This window comes from Macaca mulatta, chromosome 13 (assembly GCF_049350105.2).
Source record: "Macaca mulatta isolate MMU2019108-1 chromosome 13, T2T-MMU8v2.0, whole genome shotgun sequence".
NCBI classification, from domain to species: Eukaryota; Metazoa; Chordata; class Mammalia; order Primates; family Cercopithecidae; genus Macaca; species Macaca mulatta.
In genome coordinates this window covers 43010417-43034749 of record NC_133418.1, presented here as the reverse complement: position 1 = coordinate 43034749, position 24333 = coordinate 43010417, and the positions used below count along the sequence as shown (strand labels likewise).

At 35.9% G+C, this 24333-nt stretch overlaps 1 long non-coding RNA gene across 2 annotated transcripts in view; it reads left to right on the top strand.

Annotated features, from left to right (window-relative positions):
• The window catches only part of LOC144333945 (uncharacterized), a 404247-nt gene that overhangs the window by 27137 nt on the left and 352777 nt on the right, over window positions 1-24333 (top strand). The window lies entirely within an intron of this gene.

Below are 24333 nucleotides of genomic sequence, written 5' to 3'. Positions count from 1 at the left end.
GAGGTTGCAGTGAGCCAAGAACGCACCATTGCACTCCAGCCTGTGCAACAAGAGTGAAACTCCATCTCAAAAAAAAAAAAAAAAAAAAAAAGAAAGAAAATACTGAGGCCCCCTTCCCCCAATTACTCATGTACACATCATACCTGCCCATTAACACTGCAAAAAAATTTGAATAAAACATATCTCAGTGGATATGGTCTTTAACCAACAGTAGATTTTATTTGCTTTCTGTCCAAATATTAGGGAGACAATTCAGTAAGAAACACAGAACAAGAATGTAAGATTTATCCAAGGATATAAAAAATCTTGTGTGTGTGTATGTCTGTGTGTGTTGTGTTAATTCAGACCATTTTACTAAGTGTATAAATTGAAGATTTAGAAAACAAAACATTCACTTTACATTTATGAGACAATAGGAAGTCTAATCAGAAAAAAGAGTGTATTTTCCGTTCAGAATCAGAGAAATGTTTCAATATTTTTTAGAAAAGTACTTTTAAAATTTTAATATTTTCCAGGATAATATTATAGTACTTATGTTTCATTACACAAAACTTTTTATTACAAAGAATTCTCATCCCCATTTCCATATAATGGCACATATTCAAAACTACTTTTGCTTTTGCCTTTTTGTTTGTTTGGTATGTAATCATCTTTAGTCTTATTTCAGTTTCTATGCTCACTTCAGATTCTAGCAGCAGTTAGATCATAGATATACCCCTTTCCTGAATTCAATCCTATGATATGTGAAATTTAGACAGGCAATTGTATTCCATGCTGGGATTGGTAGTCAGTTGCCAGTTTGAATCAGAGCTTTGCTGTTCTGCAAATGTTTTAAACTTTCTCTGAACAAAGAAAGAAGACCACATCCGGGCTGTGGAACTGTAGGTCTTTCGCCATATGGCCACCCTGTCAATAGCAGATACGGAATCACTGTGGAGTCATAAAAAGAAGAGGGGTTACAAATAAAACAACTTTTTCTAAAGCTCTTCAAATCAATATGTTTCTTCGAATTGATATATCTTTTCTTAGAGAAACAGGAACATGGGATTACTTTTTCTTTCAACAAATTCAAAACTGAGTGAATCAGGGAACAGTTCAAATGTAAAAGTAATGGGAGGCCACAAGCAGATGTACTTAAACCTCCCCTCAGTGTTTTGCATGTGATAAATATCAGTGGACACTGGAATGAGAGGAAAAGAATTTTCCAGAATCACAGAATGACAGATCAGTTGCCCTTTGTTTGGACCTAAGTGACAGAAAGGGGTGAATTGAGAAATGAAACAAAAATAAACCAATTCCATACACTAAATTAACTGTTCAAAGCCTATGGCTGAGCATTAATAAATTGCATGAGGAAAAGCAGAAGAAAATTGTTATGTCTAAACTAAAGGCCGATTTTTCAAAGACATTAGAGAAAATTAAAAATAAGCAGGATGAGACAGTGAGAGACAATTGCCAGAATGCTGATAACTTGGAAGAAAAACAAGCAATTCTGTGGTAAGGTAAAAATAAGGATTTATAGAATGCATCCCTATACATCTCTATCTGGACAGAAATTCAAATACTTTAGTAGATTATGAAAAGTTAATTATTTTTGTAGTAAGTTACCTTTTAGAGTAGGGGCTATAATTTATTTCATACTAAATAGCATGTTTGTTATTTCAGAAACTGTTCTGTGGATTGCAAATTAGAAAGGATTAGACTTTGCTCTTGCTATCCATTGACTAATATCCATTTTTTTTCTTTATACTTACTAATACATATCAGAGGAAAGCAACCCAATTCTATTGAAAATGTCAAAGTGAATGTTAATTTAAAAAATAACAATTGCTTCAGATTCTTGTATTTTTAAGTTTTCTAGGCGATGGAATTTTAATTTGTTTTCCTACTTAGAGAAATGTTTTGACCTGAACTTGTTTGGAATTTAATACACCCACACATCCATAAAATTGCAACTTTTAAGCACTTCTAACAGATGATCCAGCTGATGGCAGAATGACATTGATGATCTGTTTTTTTCAAATTAAACATTACTCCAGCTGCCACAGTTGTGCTGAATAGAAAGGAAAACTGCAAACGATGAACCCTGAGGGACATAAAAATTAAGTATCTGTCTGCTTGAAGAAGAGGCTCATAATGAACGTTCTTAGCAGTTAGCTATGTGGACCATTCATTTGTCACTTTGTGTATAGTAAATAAAGCAGTGCTTTTATTGTTATTTATATTTTTACAGGCATGAATGGCCTAGACAACTAGACCAAAGGCCCTCAAAAGTGGAGAGTATATTCCAATGTTTACATATCCAATGTTTGGCAAAGTTGCCTACATTTAGTAGAAGTGAGGTAGTATCAAACTCAAATAAAATATAGAGATGAATCATTGAAATTAAATGTTGTATTTGGGAGGAAAGAACTGTAATTCAGGGCATACACACAAACCAGGTTGTCTTCTGTGCATCTAAAGAAAATAACCAGAAAGTTAAAGATTGTATAAAAAGAAGAAACTTTCAAGATGAAAACATCAGTTTAAATGTCCAGGGGAACTATACAATTCTGCTTTTGTTTCTGCAAATATATTAATATATACTTTTGTTGTAATCTATATTTCTTAAAATTAATATCTGAATTCTCTGAATTTGAATTTTGATATTTTATGCTTTTTAAAATAGCTAAACATAAAATATAAAGTATACGAGGTTTGAAAATAAGACTATAGCCAAAGGAATACGATGTATATATTACCCACCCCCACATTAATGTGGTATATTAATAGCAAAGTAAAAGACTTTATAACAATAAAAGATGTGTTAACGAAAACAGTGATTGATGCATAGTAATAAACAATTTGCCATAAAAACTCTCTAAACTCTTTTATGGCTAATAATATAGCTTCAAAAGATATAAAACAAAAATATACCTAATAGGAGAAATTTCAAGAACATGTTATTGAATTTATCAACACAATGGAGAAGAGTTTTCTAAGAAAGAAAGAAAAACATTAAATACAAAAAATAATGAGGATATACAGAAGTTATGAACAGACATTCTAGAACACAGAACTTGCAAATTATAAGGTTAAAATTTTTTCTAACTCATACATGAGACATTTTTCTTAAAATGGAATGGGAGGTACTTTATTCATGCTCAATAAATTTGAAGGACCATATGTCATAAGCTCATACTCTCTATAACTCCTTTAAATGCTCAGAAACCAAAGATATTTTACATAAGCTTTTATATTTGAGAATTATTAAAGTTCCTTCTAAATAGGTCTTGGATTCAATAATAAATATTTTACTAAATGTATTAGTCTATTCTTACACTGCTAATAAAGTCATACCCAAGACTGGGTAATTTATAAAGGAAATAGGTTTAATGGACTCACAGTTCCACATGGCTGGAGAGACCTCATGATCATGGCAAAAGACAAAGAGTAAAGGAACGTTTTAAATAGTGACAGACCAGAAAGCTTGTGCAGGGGAACTCCCATTTATAAAACCATCACATCTCCTAAGATTCATTTACTACCTCGAGAACAGTATCGGGGAAACCAGCCCAATGATTCAATTATCTCCATCTGGCCCTACCCTTAACATGTGGGGAATATTACAATTCCAGGTGAGACTTGGGGGTTGTGGGGACACAGCCAAACCATATCACTAAAACATTTATAAATTTAATCAAAAGAAAAACATGAAAATTCTATATAACATAACACGTGGGTACAGCTAAAGTAGTACTTCGAGGTAATTTTATCTTAAATGCTTATTGGGATAATCATCTAAATTAGGAAGTTAGAATAAGGAAGAAACATTGTAATAACTGCAAGAAGAAATAGAATTAAATATAGTGGTAAATATTAACTAAATATAAAACATACAGTAAAGAGGAGAAAATGACTGTAAGTATATTATTTAAGAGAAAAAAGTACATAGATAAGCCTCTGGAAGATTGACCAGGAAAAATGAGAAAAACCCTAATTATCATTATTAAAAAGGTCATATTTCATTAGAAAAAGAGAAGAGTTAGGCAACATAAGAGGATATTATTTAAAAAAAAAATCTTTGAAAACATAGGTACTGAGCAGTGTTCAGTAATTAAGGCGAGAGTGTTTTCCAGAATGTCCATTTCTAACCATATTGGCATCTAAAGAAAGTGAAAAGGTTTTGAAAGAATACACAAGGCCTAAGCTGCTCTGTTGACAGTGTCACACAAATTTTAGGAAGAAATAATTCCTATATTATGCAAACTATTCCACTGAGTGAAAAGAGAGTAAAAATTCTTTTCAACTAGTTTTATAAGACTAGAATAACCTTACACCCAAATTAGATAAGGACAGTAGATTTACTAGCCAGGGTTTTTTAAATAAACAAAACCAACAGGATGTATATATGGAAAGAAATGTATTAAAAGGAATTCACTGTCATGATTATGAATACTGGAAAATCCCAATGTCTGCAGGGTGAGTCAACAAGCTGGATCCCCAGGAAAGCCAATGGTGCAAATTCTAGTTGAGCTGAAAAGCTTGAGGACAAGGAGAATAGACACTTTAGTTCCTGTCCTGAGGGCCAAAAACTCAAGACCCAGGTTGAACTGATGTTTCAGTTCAAGTTTGAAGGTAAGAAAAAGCCAGTGTCCCAGTTTGAAAGCAGTCAGGCAGGAGGAATTCTCTCTTAGTCAGAAGAGGTTCAGCTTTTAGTTCTATTCAGGCCTTTAACTGACTGACCGAGGCTCATCCACATAGGGAGAGCAGTCTGCATTACTAAGTCTACAGATTTAAATGTTAATCACATCCAAAACACCCTGACACTCTCATGGAAATACTCAGGAAAATATTTGACCAACTATGTGGGCAACCAGTGGCCCAGTCAAGTTTACAAATAAAATTAGCCATCACAATATACAAAAAATTAGTTAACAATATTACTTATAAATATACATGTAGCTGCTGGGCGCAGTGGCTGACACCTGTAATCCCAACACTTTGGGAGGCTGGGGCAGGAGGATCAACTTGAGGTCAGGAGTTTCCTGGCCAACATGGTGAAATGCCTATCTCTACTAAAAATACAAAACTTAGCTGGGCATGGTGGGGTGTGCCTGTAATCCCAGCTACTCGGGAGGCTGAGGCACGAGACTCACGTGAACCTGGGAGAAAGAGGTTGCAGTGAGCAGAGATCACACTTCTACACTCCAGCTTGGGCAACAAAGTGAGACTCCATCTCAAAAAAAAAAAAAAAGTTGTATATATATATATATCCATATATTTTTAACTTATTTGCACACAGTAGAAAAGAAGCGTATTATCGTAAAATGCAGAAAAATGGGTATCATTTATTTAACATAGTTACATATATATGTATACATCTTTAAAAATTTAATTAGAAGAAAATATACTCAGCCTGATGAAATACAAAATGAACCAGCAATTTTTATCTTTATGGTAAAATCTTAAAGACTTTATGTTAAGAATCAGGAATAAGATAATAATTGCCAATATTAATGTTCTTTTTAACGTGTACTTTCCTAGATGTTCCTTAAGTGAACTGAAGCAAGAAAAATGAATGAAATATATGAAGATTAGAAAAATAGAAAGTCTAATATTACTATCTGTAGGCATGATAATTATTTCTTCTACATTTAAACCAATAAGAGAATTTACCCATATTAAGCATGTAATTAGAAAATAAAATTATATTTTAAAAGACCTAAAATTATGTAATTTGACTCAGAGTTAAAATAAATGTGAAACTAACAGAAACCTGAATGGAATTATGAAGAAAATTAATACTACTGAAAAAGGATTAAGATAAAAGAACAATGCCCTACATTCATGAGGAGGGTGATTATATTTTAAATGTCAATTATTTCTAAATTCTCTATAAATATAATACTATTACAACCAAAGAAAACTGAAAAACTAGTTCTAAGTGACATGTGGATAATTAAAGTGCCAATAATAAAGTGATTTTGAATAAGAGCAAGGTGTGTGTGTCCTACTTTGAGATCAAGATGTATCATTAAATGATAGAAATTAAAATGAAGGAAAATGACAGATATAAACCCATGTAACAAAGTCAAATCCAGAAACATTTTACATGCCTAAATCTTAATGTGTAAATTAGGTGGCAGTGTAGAAGACTGGAGAAAGAAGATTGTTTAACAAGCAGTGCTAATATAATTGGTTTCCACATTTAAAAAAAATTAAGTCATTCTCAACATATAATGAAAATTCCAAGTGCATTAATTAATAAATACAAAAATAAACTTCAAAATATGAGAGAATATCAATATATATTTGGGAAATGAAAGAATTTCTCAAAAAAGAGATGAAAGGCACTTAGTATAAAATAGAACTGATCACATTTAATGTTAATAAAAAATAATCTACCCAAATATAACAGAAAATATGAAAAGACAACCAGAACAGGGAGAAAATATTTACCACTTACTGGTATGAGAAAGACAAAATTCAGACTATATGTAATACAGTCTACGAATCAATCAGACTCACAAACACACACACACACAACCCAATAGAAAGTACACAAAAGATACAAACAAGCAATTTATGGAAGAAACATGATTGACTAATAAACAGTTGTCAAGATTCAGAACTTTAACAGTAATGATGGTAATGCAAAATAATCAAATTATTCATAAAAATAAAATATTACATGGAATACAATTTTATTTTTATTAGATTTACAGTTTGTTTTTTTTTTCCAACTATGCCAATTCCAACGTTAGGGGAAGATGTAAAGCACTCCTTTGTACTGCTGAAGTGTAAATATTAAGAAACCCTCACATAAGCACGTTGGGAGATATAGAAATAAATGTTCATACCCACATTGTTTTTAAAAGAAAAACCAAAAAATCTAAAAGCTTCTCCCTAGTAGCATGGAAAAAAATAAATTGTTTTTTATTTTTGTAATGAAATGCTCTAGCATTTTCTCCTTTTTTTTTTTTTTATATATAGTATTTTAACTCTTAGTCTGACCTTAGTCACTGTTTTAACTTTACATATTTTATACATTTTAAATAGTGGCTTACATTATGCTGGAGAAACAGAAAAACACTGTACTACTTATGGGATACCAGGGATTGTATTGCGCTTTTGAGGAGGCACGTCCTTCAGCTGAAGATCACTACTCCTTCCGGGCGGCTACCCTAAACAACTCTGTGTTCTCTGAATAACACAGTGCCCAGAAAACAGCCGTCCTAGAAGTACAATTCTCATTTAGTCATGTTTATTTTTCGTCTGAATGACTGCTGAAATCTGTCCGTTCTTTTGATCTCTGCAGTCATCAGCTGCCATCGTTTTTCACCTGGATAACTGCAAAAGTTTCTTACTTGGTCTCTATATACCTATTTATGGTGCTTTCTAATCTGTTCTCTACACCGCATTGCAGCTGAAGGGATAGTTTAATTTAAAAGTCAACAGTCAAGACTTTTACATGGCTTTCTGTTTTACTGATAAGGAAGTTAAAATATGTAATCTGATTTTACATGATTTTGTAATTGTATATGACCTTACCCTTGTCTAACTCTTGTTCACAGTACTTCAGTTACCACCAGTATTTTAATTTTTACAGTCTGCCATGTTTCCTTCTAAGTCAGCACCTTGCATGTGCTGTTTCCTCTACTTCAAGCAGACTTTCAGTCTCTCTTGGCTTCATAAACTTCTCATATTTCTTCATTTCTTTACTCAGATTCACTGCCGAGGAAAGCCCTCTGTGAATCTCTAGACTACATCTTTCCTTCGATAGTATGCTTTCATGGTTTCTTATCACTTTTCGTCATTGCACTAATCTCTGCTTGTAATAATGATCCAAATACATAATTTATAATTTGATTAATATCTCCTTTTCCCACCATGTTGAATAGCAATTATGTCTGCTACAGGCCTCCTGCTATCAATGTTTGCTAGTACAGCACTAATAGAGCTGGCGCTCAATAAATAATTGCTGTGTAAGAGATATAAAAAATTGACTCCATAAGAATTCCATTTAGAGGAAGCCCTGAATTAAACAAAAACTAGGAAAATCTTTGGAAGGCCAAGGCAGGCAGATCACGAAGTCAAGAGATCGAGACCATCCAGTCCAACATGGTGAAACCCCATCTCTACCAAAAATACAAAAATTAGCTGGGCATGGTGGCGTACTCCTGTAGTCCCAGCTACTCAGGAGGCCGAAGCGGGAGGATTGCTTGAACCCGAGAGGCGGAGGTTGCAGTGAGCCGAGATTGTGCTACTGCACTCCAGCCTGGCGACATAGTGAGACTCCATCTAAAAAAAAAAAAAAAAAAAAAAAAAAAAAAAAAAAAAAAAAATTGGTAAGTATTTTAGGGTGAAACTCCAAGGGTACCTGAACATACAAGATATTTCTATGAAGGAGAAGACAGATGAGAAATAGAAGGAGGAGAAGGAGAAGGAAATAGAAGAGAAAGAACAGGGGAGAGAAAGGAGGAGGGCAAAGATGAGATGTAGGAATAGAAGAAGGAATTTTAAAAATTGGTAAGATCAGTGAGGAAAAAACTAAAGAGGTAAAATATGTATACAGTGTTACTCAATTATTCATTATTTCATGTATTTACTAACTAATTCAGCTATTATTTATTGTACATTTACCATATGCTAGCCACAAAGGCTACAGCAATAAGCAAAACAGATTATTTCCCCCAGTTTATAATATAATGAATATAAATATTTAAACAATGAATACATGAGCAAGAGCATTTTAGATAGTGCCATGCTCTGTGGAGCCAAACAGGATGTATTGCCATAAGCCTACATGGATGATGGAGAAAGAATTTGGGATGTACTACCCTCTCAGTATTGAGTAAAATTCTTTAAAGACACCAATAATAACAATGTAAAAGCAGATTTCTGCACTTAAATTATTGTCAGTGAGACTGAGGCTGCACGAAATAAAGATACACAAAGTGAAACAGAAGAGAGAGCAGCAACTCATGGGAATGGGTAGAAACTGTGGCCAACTTTCTAGACTGACAAAGAGTTAGAAAAATGCTAGCCTTAGCTGATACCAGTTCAACATTTGCAATGTGTTTAAATTATCTAAAATAAATCAAAATATTGTAGTTCATCACTCAAGCCCACAAATAAAGAATATGGTCACATGTGATACAGAGGTTATGACCTTATGCCTTCTTTGATGAAACAATATAACATTTAAAAGCTGGATTTTGAGGAGATCAGAGTTAAAGTACAATATATTTAATCTAAAAGAAATAACATTTTAGAGAACATCTTATTATCTTGATCTTGTCTGTATTTTATAAATAGAAGAACAAAAATTTTAGAAGTAAATAATTTGCTAGCTGGGAAAAAAAATGCCATCTATTGAAGATTCAATAGAAGAAGAGATGAAGTAATGGAGTAAGAAACAAATGAATTCATTGCTTTCTTATTTTTCTTTGGAATCAATGAGGAAAACAAACATTAGGTATAACAAACAGCTTCCATTTGCCACTTCAGGTTCATTTTCCCCCTTCTCCACCTTGCTTTGTGTCCATTATAGTTGGCCTACGTAAACTATGTCTAGAGTTCATATGCCAGTAGGATTCAGAAGGATTTGGATAATGAGGACCCTTCCGTAAGACAAGAAAGAGGGAGGAGAGTGAGGCAGATATTTTTCCCTAGCTCTCTTGCTGCAACACAACACTTGTATGGGATGACCACACAATTTCTCTTCCAAACTGGAACATACTTGAAAGTGAAAGAGGCACTACTAATGGTTCTACTTGCGCAATAGGGATAAAGCTCAACTAGCACAAATCTGTATGTATGTTCATCCTAACTTGGGCTATAATCCTCAGTAAATCACATTGTTCTATACAATTCCCTCCTCTTCTGGGCACCAGCTACCTCTGCTTCCTCTAGTCCACTGTTTCTCAAACATTATCGTGCATCAGAGTCACCTGTGAAAACAAATTGCTGCACACCAATCTCAATTAGAGTTTCTAATTCAGGGGTGGATTCTGAAAACTTGAGTGTCTAATTAATTCCCAGGTGAAGCTGATGCTGATGGTCCATGTTTCAAGCTTTGAGTATCACTGTCCTCATCCTTTCAGCTTTGGTGCTACTAGCTGTTGGTCTCTGCACGGTCACAAGAAGTCCCCTTATATTTGTTCACCGTTTTGCATATGTCCTCTCTGTAAATAATTTTCCTTTATTTATTTAGATTACTATGCAATTATGAAAATCAGAGTTTCATCATTATAGATTCTTAACATTTCCTTCAACGAAATGTATTCACAGCTAACCCTCACCTCAGAATGAAAAGGATGGTTAGTTGTGCAGGGCCTCATGGGATTCATAGACTTCAAGTATGTCCTCAGTGTGCTTGCTTCTGTGGAATAGACACTACTGGAGAATCTATAGTTTTTGGTCTGTCTGACTATATCTAGCAAGTCAAGGTTTATGACACTATGATTAGGAATGATGGAAAAAACAGAGAGCTGTGGAAATAGATCCATATTGAGGAAAGAACTCATAGCCTTTGTATTATTATTCCTAATTCTGCAAAGTTCATCCTCAGCAAGCATCATAATCATATAAGAAGAAACATATAGTACCATCAAGTTTTATATGGTTAGTCACCTTAATGATCACCAGAACACCTCATGGAATATTTCATTGATGTCTACTCAAACGAATCACTAAAACTTGAAAATACCTGTAGCTGAGGCAGGTGCTTTTTATCTACTCAGAGAAGGGTTTGCAAGTTTAAGCCCAAGTACAGGGAGAGAGGAATACAAAATAAAAGAGAGCACAATAATTGGTGTCTTCTAAGGGGCTCTGCTAATTGCCCTTTCACAAATGTAATTTGCATATCAGCCATAACCAGCAATAGTCTAAAATCACTTTGGGGTTGAAGGTTGGCTAGAATGGGAAAAGGAATTTAAATAATTCTACTTTATCTTCTTAAGGAAAAAACAAGCTCATGAGCAATACTCAAATTTAATGATGCCAAGTGAATTAAACCTAAATGTCTGTGTGTATAGACCTAAATTATTTTAACTTTAACATTGTGTTTGTATCTCTGAATGATGGGAATATCTTAATCTCCCATATAACCACTAGATTGTCATAGATTTTGCTAGCACTAACATTTGCTGGGTTTTCTAAAACATACTGTGCAATTTGATTGCACCAATGTATTCTTTTCAGTGCTATCTTATACTTGTAATTCTTTCTAATAATCATATGCAGCTAAGTTCTCACAGCTAGCAGTATATGGCAGAATTGGAATTCAAACCTGGGTATGTGCCACTCCAAAGTCAGGACTCCTAACCATCAAATGATTCTGTGTCTTCAGCCCCTATATGACTTTCCAGACCCCTTTCTTTCTCTTGTTTACATAGAATGTACATTCACTTGGGCCGGGCGCAGTGGTTCATGCCTGTAATCCTAGCACTTTGGGAAGGAGACGGGCAGATCACAAGGTCAGGAGATCGAGACCATCCTGGCTAACACAGTGAAACCCCATCTCTACTAAAAATACAAAAAATTAGCCAGGCGTGGTGGTGGGTGCCTGTAGTCCCAGCTACTCGGGCGGCTGAGGCAGGAGAATGGCATGAACCCTGGAGGTGGAGCTTGCAGTGAGCCAAGATTGCGCCACTGTACTCCAGCCTGGGTGACAGAGCGAGACTCTGTCTCAAAAAAAAAAAAAAAAAAAAAAAAAAAAAAAAAAAGAAGAATATACATTCACTCGTTTACTTATTGACATAACATTTGTGAAAATCATTCTAATTCTGGGTACTATGTTATGACCACATGATCCAGTATTGTGAGCAAACAGAAAGACAACACCAGTTTTGAGGCAACAAACTCCTTGAGGGCAGAGATGGGTATTTCCTCTCTCTATATCTCAGGGGTCAACAGGAACCTCATAAAACTGTGGTCTCATATCCATGGAAACCCAGGCAGAGGAGTCATTGATGGGAGGAGGTCTCACAGAGGATGTGAGCCGTGAGTTGCAAACATGAATCAGGAAGGATACTGTGAGGCTAAAACAAAGAGAACTGACCATAAACATCGTGTCCTAGTTGGTACATTGTTTTCTCACAGGGATATGGGTTAGGAATTCCAGAACCATTTTATTCATATACTGGTGTTGAATAAATAAATTGTAAATAATGAAAGTAATGTTTCTCACTGCTGGAGAAAGCATCTACAATGAAGGAAAAAGTAGGAACTAGAATAAATCCTGTGTTTTTAGACTGGAGCTTAAGGTATCAGTATAGACTGTATGAAAACATACACATACAGAAAGATAAATAGATACAGATAATAAATGTAAACGTGTATATGCATGAGTTTACGTGTGCATATACATACATACGAAAGTCTTTGTGGAAGCATTTCTATTTCTCTAAAATGCCTTCCTGTGCTTCAAAAATGTAGTGCTATCCACTGACAGAGACTAGAAGCAGTGACTTCCATTAGCAATGAGCACAGCCAGCACCCAGATCTTGGCTTCTAATACCATCCTCAACAACAATGAATCAGAGCTCCTTAGTAAACTGGCTAATTCTGGGGCTTGGGCAGGGAAAATAAAGACAAGCCTGGAGCTTCTGGCAGTGCCAGAAAGTAAGAATGTACTAAAAAAAAATCCGTAAGTTCATACTTATATGAATAAATATTTAATAAACAAATAAATAAAAGTGGACAGGGAGACTGGGTGCAGTGGCTCACGCCTGTAATCCCAGCACTTTGGGAGATCAAGGTGAGTGGATTACCTGAGGTCAGGAGTTCAAGACCAGCCTGGCCAACATGGTGAAGTCCTGTCTCCACTAAAAATAGAAAAATTAGCCAGGTGTGGTGGCAGATGCCTGTGATCTCAGCTACTCAGGAGGCTGAGGCAGTAGAATTGGTGAAACCTGGGAGACAGAGAGTGCAGTGAGCTGAGATCATGTCACTGCACCCTAGCCTGGGTGACACAGTGAGACTCTGACTCAAAAAAAAAGGGGGGACAGGGAGATGTGCCAAGTGTTTCTTGCAAGAAATTTCAATTAATAAATGTATAAAAAGTGAGGGAAATAGAAAATCACCATTAATACATCACAGTAATAAATTCCTGGACAAGATCCACCAATAAATGCTAAGATAAGTAGGTGAAAGTTTCAGCAGAAACAGAATGTTTGCATAACCTCAAAGTATGTTCCCCAAAATGTTTAGTAATTACAAAGGGAAAAAGTAGTTCAGGGTGGAGAACTCTGGCAGCCTTCACCTTAGTCAACTGCTTGGGGTTCATATTGCCAGTAAAACACAACATCACGTACCCTCTGAAATGATGTGCAGTGCACATCAGTTCTGTTGTGTCCTTCCCACTAATGCATAGCTTTAACACTCATCTTAAGAAAATGTTAGGCAATTTCAAATTGAAGGACATTCAGCATACTAGCTGACCCTTCAAAAGTGAGTTGAAAAATATTAAAGAAGAAACACGAAAAAATGTTATGAAAGACAAGAAAGAGTGACAAATTGTTACAAATGGGAGGAAACTATAGAGACAGGACCACTAAATTCATGTGAGATCCTGGATTCGATTTTGAAACAAACAAATAGCAACAACAAAAACACATTGATAGAAAGAATGGACATTACAAATCTAATGCGTATGAGACGCTACCTCACACCTGTTAGGATGGCTATTATCAGGAAGTCAAGAGTGAGAGGGGAAAGAAGAGAAGGAAAAAAAGTAAAAAGATAAATGTTGACTAGGTTGTGGAGAAAAGAGAACTCTTGTACTGTGTTAGTAGGAATGTAGATTGGTACACCCATTATGAAAATAGTATGGAGGTTTCTAAGGAGATTAAAAGCAGAATTATCATATGACCCAGCAATCTTTCTTCTCCACATATACTCAAAGCAAATGAAATCACCACCTTGTAACAATATCTGCACACTCCCATGTTCATTGTGGCATTATTCACAATAACCAAGATAAACAGCCTATATGTCCATTGAGGAACAAATGGATAAAGAAACTGTGGTACCTATATTCAATGAAATATTATACAGCCCCCAGAAAAGAATGAGATCTTGCCATTCTCACAACATGGATAAGGTTGGAGGACATTATTCTAAGTGAAATAAACCAGACACAGAAAGAAAAATATTACATGATCTCACTAATATGTGAAATCTAAAAAAAAAAAAAAATCAAATATACATAGAAAACAAAACAATAGTTACTCCTGTGAGGGTGGGGAGAGCAGAATTGGAGATGTAGATAAGAGAATGTAAAGTAGCAGATATGTAGGATGAACAAGTCTAGAGATCCAAGGTACAACATGAGGACTATAGGTAATTAGATTGTAAATATGGGATTCATGCTAAATGAATAGACTTAGCTACTCTTGCCACACACACACACACACAAATGGGTAACAATGTAAGATGATGGATATATCAATTTGCTTTACTATGGTAACTTTTTTGCTATCTATATGTATCCCATAATACCATGTTGTATACCTTACTCTACACAATAAATATTATTTTTTAAAAACATATAAAAAAGAAACAATGGACATTTAACCAAGTTTAATAAGGTAAATAAATACCCTATTGTAATGTAAGTGGTTGAGTAAGGGAAACTGAATGAGGGATATAGGGGCACTCTTCATCGTACTTTTGTAATTTATTTGTAATAGCTCCACAGTCAGGGCTATAGCTAAAAAACTATAGGGCACAGATAATTTAGAATTCAGATTTTCTCTTTAAAGGATACCAAGGGAGCATAAGCAAGCCTCCCCATGGGAAGAAGAAAATGTACAGGAAAATGGGAATACACCTAAGGCTCTGAGATCTCTGTAAGCATCTTTGGACACTCAGTGGAGGAAATGAAATCATAAGACAATGTTTTCAAAGTCCTCATGATAGCACAGAGAAATACCCAAGCTAATGTTACAGGAAAACAAAAATAAAATATACAGTATATTGTAATAACTGTGTGAAAAACAAATTTGCTCAGAGAAGGGGGGAAGATGAAAGCAACAACCACTGTTAACATTTCCTTATACATCTAGATGATGGGAATGGATGATTTATTTTCTTGTTTCAACTGTTCTGCATTTTATTTATTTACAATTTCACCTTGTTCAAAAAATAAAAGATTTAAGGCAGCTTGGTCTGAGTTTTTCATTAATAAACATGGCATTTAAAAAATGCAAAAAACAGATTGAGGATTTTTTGAGGCTCAGGAATGCATTTTAGACAAACAAAACCTCATCAACAAAGATATGAAAACACACACTGCATACTTGAGAAGTGGTAAACGGGTGTGATTGGAGCTCAGAGTGAAAACAGGGTAAATAATGATGCTCACAATGTGGGCTGACAAAAAATTGTGGCAAAATGCTTACAGACATATAGAAGAGCTCCTGGACAGATGCATTGGCATGAATTTCACAGAGGAGAAGTAGTAGAGTCTGTATATTAGAAAAGATAACCACCGTGAGGGAGGTAGGAAGTAAATGATGTCAGGTAGGGATATGACTTAGACTGAAACCAGGAAGGGGGCTAGTGGCTTTAGATTGCCCTTTGAGACCTAGGATTCCAGCTTGAGTGCGCCTCTGAACTTGGACTAATTAGTCTGAAACAAATCTCCCTTCAGACAAATCTACTCAGATGCCATGCTGGAAAATATCTGATACACAAATTCACATAAGGGCATTCATGCATTCATTATGGTGAAATTCAGTTACTACTTTCAATGACATTCTTCTAGGCTGACTTTAGTATCGGGATAACATCACAAAATCTATTAAAAATATCTGAAAATATAAGTTGTTGATATCAACATCAGGACATTCAAAAATGTCATAATTATTCTTCATATAAAATGCAATAGAGTTACTATTTTTTTAAATTGTGAAATATGTAAGCTAGATGATTTATTTTGTGTACTCACCGTAATAATTTCTATTGCCTCTGGAATATTAACAGCATTTAATCTTAAAAAAATTAGGAAGAGGTTTTAAAAATAGGTTCTTATTTTAGGTATTGTAGATTGCTTGAATTAAATGAAACTGTTATCACTGTGAATAAATATGGCTAATGTCAGGAAAGAAATATGACTCGTAAAAGGAATTAAGAAGTAGAATTAGCATGATTCTATGTTTTCTACATTAAAAACATACCAGTGATGAATTGAGGCCAGTGTCTTATGTATTATGTATTTGAAGTAGCTTATTTGCATAAATAAGAACCTCTCAGTCTCTGTATATGCTGGAAGTAAAATATACTTCACATCTATAAAAGATGAGTTGATATGCCATTTATGTACACAAACGAGAATTATTTTCTCCTCTAAAGCCAACACATACTATTGCTAAACAGACAATCAAATGCCAGAAAAAGAAATAAAATGCAATTGAATCTAGCTCTAAGAAAGGGTCTAGATTTAGGAAAAATAAGTGCCATTACCTAACTACATTTTGCTAGGCTAGCTCTAGCTGTGGTTTTAAGAATAATCAGCACTGGTCTGGGGATGAGAGGGAGCTAGGCTGAAGAGTTAGAAGCTTTTCTAATAAGTCAGGTGAGAGCCAATGTAAGCTTGGATTAGACAGTCTGTCAGAGTGATTCTGAGAAGTAGTAAAAAGGTGAGGGATTTTTTTTTTTTTTAGATAAATATGGCTAGATTTTCTGATAGATTGTGTGTGAAATGTGAAAGAAAATAATGAATCATTACTGAATGCATCTGGTTAAATTAAGATACATAAATTTTGGGGGGGAATAATCTACAATAGAGAAACTAGATACAGGTGCTTTCCCTAGGGGTCAAAATTAATACAATTCTGTTCTAAAGAAGTGCATGAGATTAAAATAATAAGGAAACTTCCTATTAACAGGGACACAAAAGTTTGACATTTTCTGATTCAAAATTTGATTTATGTCTGGCTTGATCATAGATGATACAGATCTTGGATAATGAGCCAATAATAAACAACAAAAAAAAAAATTCAAATATTCAATGTCCAAGAGTTGAAAATGTTAAAAACAGTTGTCTGTTATGACCTTAACTATAAACAGACATTTAAGTTATTATTATTATTGTGAGACAGAGCCCAGGTTGGAGTGCAGTGATGTGATCTCAGCTCACTGCAACCTCTGCCATCTGGGTTCAAGTCATTCTTGAGCTTCAGCCACCTGAGAAAGGATTACAGGCACCTACCACCACACCTGGCTAACTTTTTTGTATTTTTTAGTAGAGACAGGGTTTTGCCATGTTGGTCAGGCTGTTCGTGAATTCCTGGCCTCAACTGATCTACCCACTTTGGCCACCCAAAGTGCTGAGATTGCAGGCTCGAGCCACTGCACCCAACTGTTTAAGTTATTTTTCATGTTGATTTTAATGACCTATTTTTGTTAATTAATTATTTCTTAGATGTATCTTATTGTGATTTGTTATTACTTGCTAAGTTTAACCCTGAATCTTATTGCCTATTTTATTTTTTTATAAAGGTCTTGCCTGATTTCCAATTTTTCTATGTCCCGGACTTCTCCACCACCATAAATCCTTAAAAGAAGTAACTCCCAATCCGTGCTTCAGGCATAACTTACCTTGTTTTCTCTTAGTTCCTTTTTGCCTGAGAACTCAGAGCTGATTCACAGGTTTCCCCCTGGCCACCGTGTGGGTGTTGGAGCTCTGCCAGTCATTTGTGCTATATGTGATCCCTTTAAGTGTGAGCTCCTGCCTCTTTCCCCAGCCCATCCCTTAAGTTTTGTTCAAGTTTTTCCAAGATGCCTCTACTGAACTACCCTGAGAACAACACCTAAGACAAAGCAGATACCTCACAAATGACAGTCTCTCATTCCTCCTTTTGGCCTGCTGCCTTTGCAAAAGTACAGTCTTCCCATGAAAGGATGGATGTGGTAGAGGTTAAAGGTCGGCATTCTCCTTGAGCAGCCCCTTTAACCAAGCTGCAGCTTTCATGAGGTTTCTTGAGAACAAGGGCTAGCTTTGTGCAAGGATTGCACTTTAGAAAACAAAAACACGAACAAAACAAAACACAAGGACTTCCCTGAGCCGGAGTGTCTCTCGGCATTTATTTTCATTGAATCCAGCAATTGTTGAGCCTTTACTAGAGGTCGGATACCATGATATCCACTTAAAGTCTAAAAACATAAAAAGAGATAGCCCCTCCCCTCAACTCATTGTCTTCTAGTAGGGAAGAGAGTGATGCAAACAATTGCAATATAAAATATACTCTGATAAGTTCTGTAATATACAAGAACCATGAAAGTGTGCAGGAAAAAATGGGCTTCTTTTCTTTTTTTATTTATTTTTTATTTTTTTTTTTATTATTTGAGACGGAGTCTCGCTGTGTCTCCCAGGCTGGAGTGCAGCGGCGTCATCTCGGCTCACTGCAAGCTCCGCCTCCCGGGTTCACGCCATTCTCCGCCTCAGCCTCCCAAGTAGCTGAGACTACAGGCGCCCGCCACCACGCCCGGCTAGTTTTTTGTATTTTTAGTAGAGACGGGGTTTCACCATGTTAGCCAGGATAGTCTCGATCTCCTGACCTCGTGATCCACCCGCCTCGGCCTCCCAAAGTGCTGGAATTACAGGCTTGAGCCACCGCGCCTGGCCGGGCTTCTTTTCATTGAGAAAATCTGTCATGAACTTTAACAAAGAGTAAGGAAAGGGAAGGTTGTGGTAAACAGAGGAAAGATAGCAGGGAAACAGCATTCCAAGAAGAGTGAAGAGTATAAATAGAAATACAAACACTGAAGTACATATTTGAGCAACAGAGAACAGTTCAAGTGGCTGATTTATGGAAGAAAATAAAGAGAAATGACTATGGGTCATTTGGCACCTAAAGGAAACTTGTCTTCTACACTCTACATGTCTTTTCCTTTTTCTTCATCCTATGGCATGGGCTCAAGTGTTTGGAAATGAGTTTCTTTCAGAATTACTGTTTAAGTATGTTCTGTCTAGCTTTTGTTGAGGTGGGTGGCTCCCTATGAAGTGGCCCTGGCTAAGTGAATCCTGGAGTTTTTCTCATCTGAAGCTTAATTGATTATGTAAGGGCCATGGTAGGTAGAAAACAGTAAGACAATTTGCTTTCTTTATAATCAATACATTTTTTGAGGACGTTGTTGTTCTGCATTGCTTTCTTAGAAGAACTGAGGCAGATTTATAGTCAAAAGGTAAGTTTTCATCTATGCACTAACAATTGTATTAAACAATAATTTACCCCACAAATATTTAACTCTAAGTACCAGAAAATACACTAGGCAACAATGGTATACAAAATAATAAGACAGATCTCCTGCCCTGAGATGGCTTACATTGCATACTTCTTATAAGAAACAGAATGATTGTTAGGTATTAGTATGAGTTCACTAAAATGTTATTTTTATGTAACCTCCATCTGAAAATCTCTGAAGCTCAGCCTCTTGAATTGCAAAACTCTTGGAAGCTTAACCTCCTGAATTATAAAATGTATTTAATAAAGTTTGCTTAAAACATAAGGTTTTATTGAGTTTTATATTCATTATATATACAAAATATTTTACATGCTGTAGAGTGTTATACAAATATAAGATATAATTAATAATAAGACTACTGTTTATTTTTATTTTTCAGAATTTTATAGCCTGACAAGTCATGGGTATATCATGTAAAGTGTATCTTAAATTCAGATAAGTAATTATTTTAATAAAAGAGACTTCATCTGTGCCATTGTGGAAGAGAAAAATCACAAATAACTGAAGTCAAAAGCATTTGAGTGAAAGTAGAGTCAGAGTATACACTGAAAAAAACGAAGAAGAATTTTCCAAAAAAAAAAAAAAAAGAGTAGGTTTCATGAAGTCAATTAATAGAGAAATGGCCAGAAAAAAATTTAATTTGTATGTGTTTGGACTGATTCTTTACCAAAATGGTCATTTCCATGCCCACAAGTTCAGCAACAAAGTTTCCGTAAAATGGTTTCTCTTTCTGCATCCATTGCCTCAAGTTGTAAAACTTGCAAATCTCTCTTACTTCATCTCAGCTCTTCTTTGTAGCCACTTGTGCTCTCTTCCTTGGGTCCAGAGGCACCCAGCAATATGGATAATTTTCTATTTATCAAGGCTACCTACTGTTAAATTGAATATTGTTTTGTCTATCACATGCTCCAAATCACCTTTTCTTTTTATATACAGCCCATGGTTCATTCTGAGGATTTTAGCCAGAATTACAGTGTCTAACTCCAAATTCCCTATCTTCTAGAAAGGGGAGATGGGCAACACTGCACTTTCTTACATTCAATTTAGTGCTTTCTCAGTGCTTCTGGAATAGACTTATGTGCCTAGACCCTTCATTAAGCTTAATTTCTTCCTCATATACCTACCCTGGGAATTTCAGATATGCTGTTTTTTTCTAAGACCAGAGGCCAGATTTCAGCTCTAGTGTAGCTACTCATACCCTCTTCTGGCCTGCAGTGAGAAGCCCGCACATTGCCTCCTGTCCCCCCACCCCTCTGCCAACCAGGAACAAACACCATCATGTTTAAATGTGCCCAAATGGTCAGTACATAGCTCAGACCATCATTTATCTGGGACTGTGCTTTAGCTTAAGTGTATAAGATGCTGTACATGTAGTCATTTTCTCCATGTCATGATGGGTATACACATTAATACGTGACATACATGTAGAATAACATGAGGCCTTGGAATCAGATCCACTGGTCTGTTGCCCATCCCTGCCACTTACTAGCCTGTGATCTTACATAAATGAACTCCCTCTCTGTATCCAGTCCTGTGTCTTTTAAGGTGTGGTAGGGAAGGGCAGAAATTCAGCCAAAAATTTAGGTACCTCTAGATGAGTGAAAAGTTAGGGAAGGAAATGAACTACAGGAAAGCATAGCATAGGCACAGTGCAGAAGAAAACCTGTGGTCAAGGGCTCACCTTAAACTCCTTGAAAACAGCATATTGGCAGGAGGCAAATAGGTCATAATCCACCTGACCTCCTTAAAATCTGAAAGCTTTCTTGATACAGGCTGTGTTTGGAAGGGAGGGAGTGGAAAGGGCGACACCATGAGTGGCTGACATTGATTTCTCAGTAGGCTTTTGCAAAGCCCTAATTCTACCCACTCCAAACCTGGGATTTTGCTAATGACCTCTGTGTGGAAGAAGGGCCTGCACTGGTTCTTTTAAGGTAACCCCGGGAAGTGGTAAAAACTGAACTTAATAATACATCCAAAGCCCTCTACTCTTTCCTCCAGACCTCACCTGCAGCCACCCACTACATACCTCATCTCTAAAATACATAGAAATTCAAGACAGCCATCAGTCTCTTTCCTTCCTTGCTTTCTTTTTCTTTCTTTCATTCTTTCTTTCTCTCTTTCTCTTTCTTTCTTTCTCTCTGTCTCTCTCCCCCCTTCCTTCCTTCCCTTCTTCCTTCCTTCCTTCCTTCCTTCCTTCCTTCCTTCCTTCCTTCCTTCCTTCCTTCCTTCCTTCCTTCCTTCCTTTTTCTTTTCCTTTCTTTCATATAGTTCCTCAAATTCATACTTCTCTTTTTCTCTTTAGTTTTACTGGAATTGATTGTGGGAGGAGGAGCCAGCCGCCTGTATGATTTCAATTTAACAAGAAATTGTCACTTGCTTTTCTAATTCCATGCACATGTTGCCCCGTCTATCTTATCTGACTCCTTTTTTTTTTTTTTTTTTTTTTTTTTTTTATTGGAAAATTGCTTCTGATTTCTGAATCTCAGTTTATTTGTGATGTAGTCTTGGAAAATTTTTTTCACTGCAGATAAGTAAGTCTGTTTCTTCCTCGTGCTACTCTAGCACTTGATAGAAGACTGAATCACTGCCCTTTTGAATAGCATTGCCAGTTTTTCTTCATTTGTGTCTCACCAGGGTAAGGAACCATTCATGTTTATCTTCGTATCCTGAGTTAAGTACAGGAACTGACTCATGATATGTCTTTAGTAAGTGTTTAAGTGAATTTGAGATGAAAAACTACACTAAAGTGTTCTGTGATGGAAAAGCTTGGACTAGAACCCAGGTCTCCTGCTTCTCCTGTCCATCCTCCTTCTCAGAATAATTTATAAAGTCTCCAAAATGCAATCTTGAAACAATGCCAGTTCAGCTGCAGGGGATAAAGCAATGCCACAAGAGCATTTGCATCTGAACACGCAAGCTGTGCCACACATTTTGATTTGACAGAGCATCTTTAATATAAACAAGTATCCCAAAGAACCTTAACAATTCAAGATAATGGAATTACAAGCATAAATAATTTACAACAGAAGAGATAAAGAAACTAAAAGACTAGCAACCAATATGAAAGAGGCAGAGGTAATTGTCTTTAGAGTTTGAATTCAAAACATATTGGAGAGGTAGATGGGACCCAGGGTCATAGAGAGGTCATCACAGAGTACAAAGTCTTTAGAGGAAATGGCGGCTACTCTAAGTATGAAGAACATTTGTGGGCAGATGGAAAAGAGGCGAGTGCAAAGCAAACAGACAAGACAAGAAATATCTTTGGGAGGTGAAACCAGTGAGCTAAATTCGGTCTGGTTTTAATCTCTTTCTATTTTAACATCAAGTTTAATATCAAGTATTTGGAAGGCAGTTTAAGCAGAAAAAAAAAAAAAAAAAAACCCTGTGTATAGTTTTCTTCAAGTTTGTTAGAGGATAGAATAATGTAGTCACAGTCATAAACTCAAGAAAACAGAGAATAGGCAATACATTTCTCTGACTCTCCTTCAGGGTAATGAGTGGCCTGCCTCCTCTGGGCCTGGATCACTCTGTTTATTATTAATCATTAAGAACTTGCATTCTATTCAGATTCAGTTTTATTAGTTCCCTGTAGGTTCTGCAATCAAGCTGGTCAGGAAAAGGTTACAGATCAATCCTTACTTTATAGGTTAGGATGCTGAGCTGTGGAGAGTATAAGGGTTTTATATAATCTTGGACTTAGACATGATTTTGGTATGACTTGATTTGTTGGCATTTTGCATTGTGTTCATTCATATAACATAAATCTATCTCTTAGCACATTTTGACATTGATAAAATAGTTGTTTGGTGGCCAAAACCTAAATAAATTAAGAGAAATTCAGGTGTATAAGTCATCCTAAGGTATAGCTGTACTTAAGTCATCAGTTAGAGATGAGGAAACTGAGGCCCCAAAAGGTTAAATGACTTAATTGCAATCTAATCAGAGTTGGTTCATGGTACAGTCAGGAGTAGAACTCAAATCTGCTGATATTCAGTTCTGTTTTCTTAGAAACAATACTACCTCCTGTGTCCTGATTAGAAAAGCGTTAAGTCATGCTCCAAAGTGACCCTCTAACATGACAAAGCTTACAATAATCTGCTTAGACTGCTGTGAAATAAGTGGTGATAAAGATCCATCAATAGAATGAAATAAATTATAAAATAAACTTTAAAAAATAACTTGGCCTGCTTCGATTTTTGTTTAATTTTAAATAACTACTTCAAAATAGCCCTTTCAAGGGAAAGCACTTTTTTTTCCTAGAAAAGGAACCCATTAATGACTTCAAAAAAATTAATTTATTGCGTCTCAGTCATTGGCCCCAAAGAAGACTAAGGAGATGAGATTTAGCATTTGGAGGAGTGGAATCAAGAAAAGACAAAGAATATGAAACATTGTTGAAGAAGAACAAATATTTCACTGGTGGCAAAGGACTGTGACAGTTCTACCTATGTGATACATAGACCCAATATTCTGATTTTCTCCCATGTTTGAAATTTAACTAAATACCAATATTCTTGTTTTCTAGTAACATTAATATCTTGAATATCTTGCATTTAAAAATTATTTCATGAATCCTTAATCTTAGCCTCTGAAGAGAAAGAACATAATGTTGGGAGTTGTAATAGTCAGCCTCCGAGATGGCCCCCAATAATGCTATCTTCTGCTTTCTCTAACCTTTTTTTTGAAACGGAGTCTCACTCTTGTTGCCCAGGCTGGAGTGCAATGGCGCAATCCCGGCTCACTGCAACCTCTGCCTGCTGGATTCAAGCAATTCTCCTGCCCCAGCCTCCTAGGTAGCTGGGACTACAGGCACATGCCACCATGCCTGGCTAATTTTTTTGTATTTTTCATCGAGATGGCGTTTTACCATACTGGCCAGGCTGATCTTGAGCTCCTGGCCTTGTGATCCACCTGCCTCGGCCTCCCAAAGTGCTGGGATTACACTGTGCCCCACCTCTTTCTCTAATCTTGTATAGTCCTCTTCCAACTTGTACCCCACAAGGTTAGCCTGTGTGACCGATAGCATATGGCAGAAGTGAAGATACTTCTGAGATTAGGTTATAAAAGACCATGGCTTTTATCTTAGGCTGTTTCTCC